This window comes from Rattus norvegicus, chromosome 14 (assembly GCF_021556685.1).
Source record: "Rattus norvegicus strain SHRSP/BbbUtx chromosome 14, alternate assembly SHRSP_T2T, whole genome shotgun sequence".
In the NCBI taxonomy this organism is placed as follows: Eukaryota; Metazoa; Chordata; class Mammalia; order Rodentia; family Muridae; genus Rattus; species Rattus norvegicus.
The window spans coordinates 70,440,937-70,448,930 of NC_141547.1; the positions used below are offsets into that span (position 1 = coordinate 70,440,937).

The 7,994-nt window shown below is 39.6% G+C and overlaps 1 long non-coding RNA gene across 5 annotated transcripts in view; it reads left to right on the plus strand.

Annotated features, from left to right (window-relative positions):
- Positions 1-2,511, plus strand: part of LOC120096620 (uncharacterized) — a 134,530-nt gene extending 132,019 nt beyond the window's left edge. For all 5 annotated transcript variants that reach the window (XR_015637454.1, XR_015637457.1, XR_015637458.1 and 2 more), the window contains one exon: positions 1,447-2,511. This is a non-coding gene — a long non-coding RNA (uncharacterized LOC120096620). The remainder of the gene's footprint in view (positions 1-1,446) is intronic.
- Positions 2,512-7,994: the final 5,483 nt, after the last annotated feature.

Here is a 7,994-nt window from a genome sequence, read left to right on the forward strand (position 1 = left end):
ACACACACACACACACACACACACACAGAGAGAGAGAGAGAGAGAGAGAGAGAGAGAGAGAGAGAGAGAGAGAGCATGTTCATGTAGTTCTTATTACAAACCATTATCATATCTTTCTGTTGGTTATTACTGTTCTCTTATTGTGACTAATCTATAACATAAATTTGATCATAGACATGTAAATGGAGGTGGTAAACTATGTATTTAAGGGCTAGGACAAGGTGCAGTCTCAAGACTATTGAACCGCAACTTAGTTTTAGATACCCATCTCCAGACAGTCTGTAGCTCTAGGGGAAGTTGAGCCTCCTACTCTAGGGCTGGACCCCATTAAGCCTTATTCCCACTACCTCTTAACATGTCCCTATATCTAATCTGAAGCCTGTTGGTTCACAATTTCACCTCAGTTATAGATGGTAGATTAGAAGTGCATATATGAGTTACTCCTGCCATTTAGTAGCAAACGGGCGAGTAGGAAGGCAAGGTGGACTTGTGGAGGAAAGTTTTTCCATTCTTGGAAGAGCCTGTCCTCCACGGAAGTCAAAAGGTACAAATATGATGGCCTAGACTGATAGAGCTAGCTGTCCCATGCCCATCTGAGGCCAAAGGTCCTTCTCTACGTAGGGCACATTCTTCATAGGATTTGCTTTCCCGCTGTGGACCTCACCTGCATGTGCTTCTTGAGGGAAAAATACAAGGCTGATAATAGTCTTACCTCATAGATGACTTAGAAGCATGCGTGTCTCATATTAAAAGCTTAATGAATGTTAGATATTTCTATTCATCCATTTACGAAGATCTTATAAGGGACAATTATCCTACTAAGCATGAGAATATAGACTAAACTAGAAAGATCAAGTCTTCTCCTCGAGTCATTTGTAGAATGTGTCTTGTCCCTGGCTCTGACATGTATTTCTTTGTAGTTGGGTACTGGTACATGCTTTACTCATATTTATATCTGCCCCACAGTACCAGTAACATTGACTTATACATAGGAAGCACTCTCTGAGTGTCTGCTGTAAGGAGACACAAGCGCCAACAGCAATCATATATCCAGAGCCAAGACAGGGCAACAGTGCACACTGAGAAAAAGTACGGCTCAGTGGTTATGGAACTAGTGTGAGCTTCAAGATTTTCTTTGAATTCTGGCTCTTGTGTTTAGAAATTGTGTAACCCTAGCTGTGAAACCTTGAGTTACTCTTTCTTAGCCTTAATGAGATAATACCTACCACACTAGAAATGCTATGTAGAGAGAGTTCAAAGAGATAATGAAGATTATTTATATTATATATGATATATAATGCATTGCCTCAATGTATATAATACATAATATATTATATACCATATAATGCATTAGCTTAAAGAGATTAATAAGTTACAGGTACTTGTCATCGAGGCATCTCATTGACATGAAGTATTTATTTTGTATTCATTTGCATATTTTAACAGGAGTTCATCATCTGGACTGTTCAGCTCTTAAACACTTTCCTATTGGAACTGAAGCCAAAGAAGAGGACAGTTATTTTCTGTCTTTACTCGCTGACAGCAAGATCTTGGACCAAACTTTGAGTGTAATTATCTTTGAGTGGATTATGACAAATAATGCAAAGAGATAGGGATAAACAGACAAGATTCATGGTGTGGTATCTGATTGTAGTAAGATCAGGGTCTTTGTGGGTGCCACAGATCTGGGCTGTGATCGGACATCTTAATAACTTCTTTATTTTTTTTTAATTTTTATTGATCCTTTGTAAATTTCACATTATGCTCTCCAATCCCACTCATCCCTCCATATCTACCCTCTGCCCTCGCAACTTCTCCCTCAAAGAAAACAAACAGACAAACAAAGAATCTCACCGTGGAAGCTGCAGTGTGTCACTTTGTGTCACACAGTATACCCTTTTGCCCAAACAGCTTTTCTTGCAAATGCTCATTGCAGTGCGTCATTAGTCTGTTTGAGCCCTCTGGCTTCTGCTACATTATCAGTACTGGATCCTCACTGGGACTCTTTTGGGTATCCTGTTGTCCTCTGTTATGGAGATTCTGAAGCTTTGGTTCTGGAGGACCAGCCCCTTTATGTGCTATAGCAGTTCATTAATGAGGTAGATGTTGGGGTAGGACTTGATCTAGGCCTGGATGGCTGCTGAGTTGGTCAGCCTGACACCTCTCCAATGCTCACATTATTGGGACCAGCAATCCAGCACTGACCAGATGAGGTGCAGGGCCAGCTCTCTCAAGTGCTGCAGCTGGTGAGAAGCAGAGCCAGCTCTCTTGTTCTTACCTTTGGGGTCAGCTCCCATAATGCCCAGGCTCTTGAGCCTGGTTCTTCACTCATCAGATCCATTCCTTGACCATCCTATGCACTTACTTCCTACTTGATACTTAAGTCAATCAGTGTTGATTTCTATTGTTTGAAACTACCAACCCTGAGTAGAACAAAATAGGCTAGGAATTCAAATGTAGAGATTTGAACTTTATACTGTTATAGCATTGGTAGAATTATTAAAAAGTAAACTTGGAAACAAATCAATATGGAATCTTCGCTCTTATTCTTACTAAGCCATCAAAAGCCTGTTACCCAGCTGTGAAACTCACATTAAGGCAAAAAAAATATAAAAATAAAAATAAATAAATCAACCCTTATTTTATAGTCCTTGAGCTTGGCCAAAATTGAAACATGATGCTGCTTAGAAAATGTTATTTTCAATGTGTCAATTTGTCTCCTGGCTGTCTTCACTGTATATGGAACCCATGAAAACGTTGACTCTAAGTCAATGCCCAGAGCTAGTTCTTTACTTCTATAATGTGCCCCAGTCCTTTGTTTTATCTTGCTCATGCAATGCAGTACTTATGAGTGTCATTGTCTAAATCTCAGGAAAGTGTATCTTTTTGTGTCATCAACTTTTGTATGAGCTGTAGTTAGTACAAAGTTTTCTAATCTGGAAGTCAGTTTTAATACTGTTAGGAGACACCAAGAGTCTACCAGGACTTTTGTGCCATGGCTTCTGGGGTAGAATGGAGACTTCCATGATTTATTTCACATTGTAAAACAAGAACAAGGATAAGGTTTAAAAAACAGCAATGGATAAAAAGAAATTCGAAGGAGGGGCATTGGGAATTAGCCTAGTGATATCAAAGAACATTTATCAAGCATCTTGCTTCAGTCTCTAGATAGCTGTGCAGGGACTGTTACTGAAAATATTCAGAGGGAAGGATGCTGAAAGGCATGTGAAAGTCTATTATAGGACTGGCAGTGCTGGGTGACAGTATATATGCCTGTCAATTATTTGTCCTTGGATTAATCCTTTCAGCTTAGGGCCTTGGTATAGTTTGATAGAGACATTCTTTTCTAGATAAATATTTTCATTCCTCACTGGATCTTTGGAGAATGTAAGTTGAAGTTCCAGATAACACTGCTCTCTGCAATATAAATGGTTCTGTGAGGACAACAAGGTACCTTAAAGGCATTGATTGTAGATCCCAGACATACCTGGCTTCCAATCCCAGTGCCTTTACTCACTAGCATTTCTGAAATGTTGCAGACTTGTTTTATTTGCTTGCCCTTTTGTTGCTGGAATAAACACTTGGCAAAAATTTAGTGCCATCACTCATAGTTTCAGCCCATGATTGGTTTGCCCAGTTGTTCCTGACAAGAGGGCGGGACAGAGCACCACAGGGGCAGGGCATGTAGAAGAAAAGGAGTTGCTTGCACCATGGTAGCCTTGAAGCAGACAGAGTGTCAGAAGAAGATCTAGGATAAGAATATCTTTCTAGGGCATGCTATCAGTGACACTTTCATTACTGTAGCTCCACTGTCCACAGTTCTATTACCTCCCAATAATCAGTTAAAGTTTGATCCATCAATAGCTTAATTCATTGCTGTAGGTAGAGTCCTCATGATCATTTCCCCAAATTGTCACCTCTGCATACTGCTGCATTAGCGACCATACATATTCAATCCATGTATTTGGGGGACTGCATCATATACGAACTGCAATATCATCATAATTATCTCCACTGAGTTGTAAAGACTCATTCCTCTTACAAACATTGCTTGTATGCTTTTTATATGTCCAGTGAGTAAAACAGGACAAAACTTTGTTTTCTAGTTGGTTCAATGAGATGTTGTTTTGTTTTTACTTCCCTGGGATCATCTGGGGTATGTGTATAGATAAGCATCTAACAGTCGCTATCAAATCGGCGTTCATTCCTTTCCACCTTCTGGCCTCCAAGTGGATGTCTGACTCTGAGGTGGTCTGAGAGGGCAGAGCAAATGGGGTAGCCAAGAACTTCCTTAAGGACATATATTGAATCTGGTTAAGAGTATCCTATCTCATAGAAGCTTTGGGGAAGCAACCCTGGGGTTCTTTTGATGGCCTGAGCAGGCTTGGGTGTATTCATGAGTAGACACAGGGCAATGGTATTCTCTCCTTGAATGGCACATCTAGTCCAGGTCCTCTCCAGCAAGCCATTTGAACATGCATTTCTTTGTTTTTCCTACTTAATCTTTTCCCTTCTCACCATTCCGTGCCTCCACATACAGCAAGAGAATAAAACAATAAAAGCAAAAACCTTTTAGCTCTCAGAAAAATCTCTCTCCTCTCCTCCTCCTCCCTCATCTATTTGCGTGTGCGCGCGCGCGTGTGTGTGTGTGTGTGTGTGTGTGTGTGTGTGTGTGTGCTTGCAAATGGAGAAAATATTCTGAATTGCATATTCACATATTTGAGCAGGAAGGAGAATACTTGGAATAGAAATTAGAGATCAGGGCACTGCCTCCCACACTCACCAGCCTTTTATACATCTTCTTCCATTTTTATTCTGTAATTTTATGAAAGTCAAACTAACTGTTCATCTAGAAAATATAAGCTAGTCAGTAAGCAGATTCAGCTCGTGTTATAAGAATAAAGACCAAAATATAAGTTTAAAATGTCAGAGAATTACAGTGGACAATACCCAAAATCCAGAGGCATAAATATCAATGGGCATGGTTCTGGGATGGGTAGCAGACGAACACATGTGGATTAATCTCATTCCCCACTAAATTTAATTTTCTCCAGGTGTCTTATACTCTTGGAATAACAAAGAAAAGCTAGGGGAAGTTTTGGTTCTTTATCTTTCTTGTTTAGTTTATTTTTTTTTTGGTTTTGTGTGTGTGTGTGTGTGTGTGTGTGTGTGTGTGTGTATGCATGTGCACATATGTCTCTGTGTGTATGTCTCCCTCTGTATCTCTGTGGTGTGCATGCTTACACGCATGCACAGATGCATACATACCTCTGTGGGCAGGTGGAAGCCAGACGAGGATGTCAGGCATCCTGCTTTGTTACTGTCCACGTTACTCCTTTGAGACAGTGTCACTCAATGAACTTGGAACAAGGCTTTCAGCCTTCAAGCCTAGGGATCCTCTTTTCTTGCCCCCCTTCACAATGTTGGGCTTATAGGCATAACACAGCTACCTTCTTTTGTAGGTCCTTGAGATTTAAACTTAGGTCCTAATGCTTCTATAGCAAGCAGTCTTGCTCACAGAGATTTATCCCTAGCCCCTTACATAGTTAATTTTTTTTTGTTTCCTTGTGATACTAAGAATTGAGTCTTGGACCTTGTCCGTGTTAGGTAAGCTCTCTACCATTGAGCCCTCTACACTTAGACATCTCTTGTTTAGTTTTGCAGGGGTTCCATGGAAAATTGTTCATGGAAAATTCTGTTGTGTTGTACATACAGTTTACCAACAAGTAGAAGACAATTAGAAGTTGTGTTTTGTTTGTATGGTTAGAAATTTTTTCTTTTTCTCGCATGAGAACATCAATGCTCTCAGTGTGCGCAAGAGTTGAGAAGTTTCCTAGGCATGCACTCGGAAGGTCCAGTGTGAAGCTCGAAAACAGCTTCCATGTTACTTTCCATTCCTAAGTTGCATAAGCAAAGAAATTTCCCATATAGATATCATCTCTGTGTATGATATGTCACTTGTGTGAAAAACAACGGTGATGGCCAACATTTTGACATTGCAAATATGATGTTGTCATCATTGCCATACACAAAGTCATAGCTCTATTGAAACATATGTGGCTACAGGCCATAGGCTGGATACCAACACCAGTGAATTTTGTAGTGCATTTAAAAAGGAGGCTGGGCATAATTTTTTTCCCTTTCTTATTGGAAAAAATTAAGATTGGAGGAGCAAATTATCCATCTCAGGCTCAGTAAATAAAATCTAGGCAGGAGCACAACAGAAACCCATATCTCCTGCCCACAGACATCTCCATCCACTGCTTCCTGGGATAGCTGCCTATACTTGGGCAGAACCAGGCAGCCCCACAGTGGTTGACAGAGCTGTCGGTCCTAGTGTTGGGTAGATTGCAGTCCAGTCCCAAGGAAGAGCTCCTAGACTGCTACTGTTGCCAATGCCTGGACTTGAGCCAGACACATACTTCTCAATGTTGACCCACCTAAGTGTCCTGAGCATAAGAGAGCATAAGAATTCACTTGGCCTTAAGTCAAAGTCGTGATCACAGAGCTCTAAGACCTGGCTTTCCTGCTCGCTAATTTAAATCTGCTTAGAGTTAGGGTTTATCTTACAGAACGTCATGATGAAGACTTCTTGCCTCATGGGATTGTCTTGCTCTCTAAGGGAGAAAATTAATGTGAAAAGCTTTGTAAAGAATCAAGCACTGCATCAATGTAATTTATTCATGTATTACATAGCAGCGAATGTGTGCCAAGAGCTTTACAGACCTTTGCTCAAGTAATCTTCACGCTAACCCTGGGAGCCATTTTATAATAATCATCATCATCTTCATTTTGCAGATGTGGAGCTGTGTACTCATAAGACACAGTTGTTCAGGGCACAGCTGAGTGGTGAAACTGGACCACTTGTACCACACCAGAATCTACATTTTTGACCATCACCCCAAGCATCCTGTGAAATGTGATCATTAGTAGTGGCATTAGAAGCACAAAAGGGTTGCACATTTTCTCACTTATAATCTTGTAGAAAGTATAACAAATCAAGGAATGTTAAAGATAAAAACAGAAATTAATCAATGAGAAAAGACAGGCAGTGATGATAGGAATGTTTATGGGATGGTTCTTTGGAGAGACCCATAAAAGAAGGATTTTTTTTTTTTTGGAAGCCTCATGGAGAAAAGGACAGTAAAACCCACACATAAAAAATAGAGATGATAAAAGATATAATCCCAGATACAAAGGAAGGGGGAAAAGCAAGAGCATATTGTCCACAGATGTTCCTGGACCAACATCTCATGAGTTAGCTTCAGTCACTTAAATTTCCTGGTGAAATTGATTTGCATTCTTCTTCTCCTCCTAAAACTAACTCCTCCTTTTATTCTTTTCTTTTTCTCCTCCTCTTCCTCCTCTTCTTCCTCCTTCTTCTTGTTTCTCCTTCTCTCCTTCCTCCTCCTCCCGCTACTTCTCTCTTTGGTATAGAATGTCCAGCATAATCCATCCTGGTAAAACTTCAAAGAGTTCTCATGAATGTGAAATGGGTGATAATTATAATCATCACTCTACTTCAAACCTGACTGAAGAAAATGATAATGAAAAGAAATAAAGCAAAATTATCCAAAGAAATGAGCAAAGCTTCTGTGAGGCTGCTCTTAACAATACAAAATGAATAAGGATAAAGCAATATGGCAAAGGTTTAAAAAATAAACTCTCCATCTTCCCTCTTTTCTCTCCTTCTATTTATTATTAATTTTAAGAGAATATGAGTTTTATTCATTTTGAAAGTCACAGTCTTCCATATGTGGCATAAGCCTGAAGGTACAGCTGTATTTGTTTGCTTTCTCAATCTTACTCTTCATTAACCTTTGATCCCTAGTTTATTGTAAGTGATCAATTAACATTTGTTAAATGAATTAATAAGCTAAAAAATAAGACTTGAGTGATGTTCTTGAAAGAGATGAAAATCTAAGATTCTTTAAGTTCATTGTGAAAGATAAGAAAAATAAGCATATACTACAAAGAGAAAGAAATATAAACAC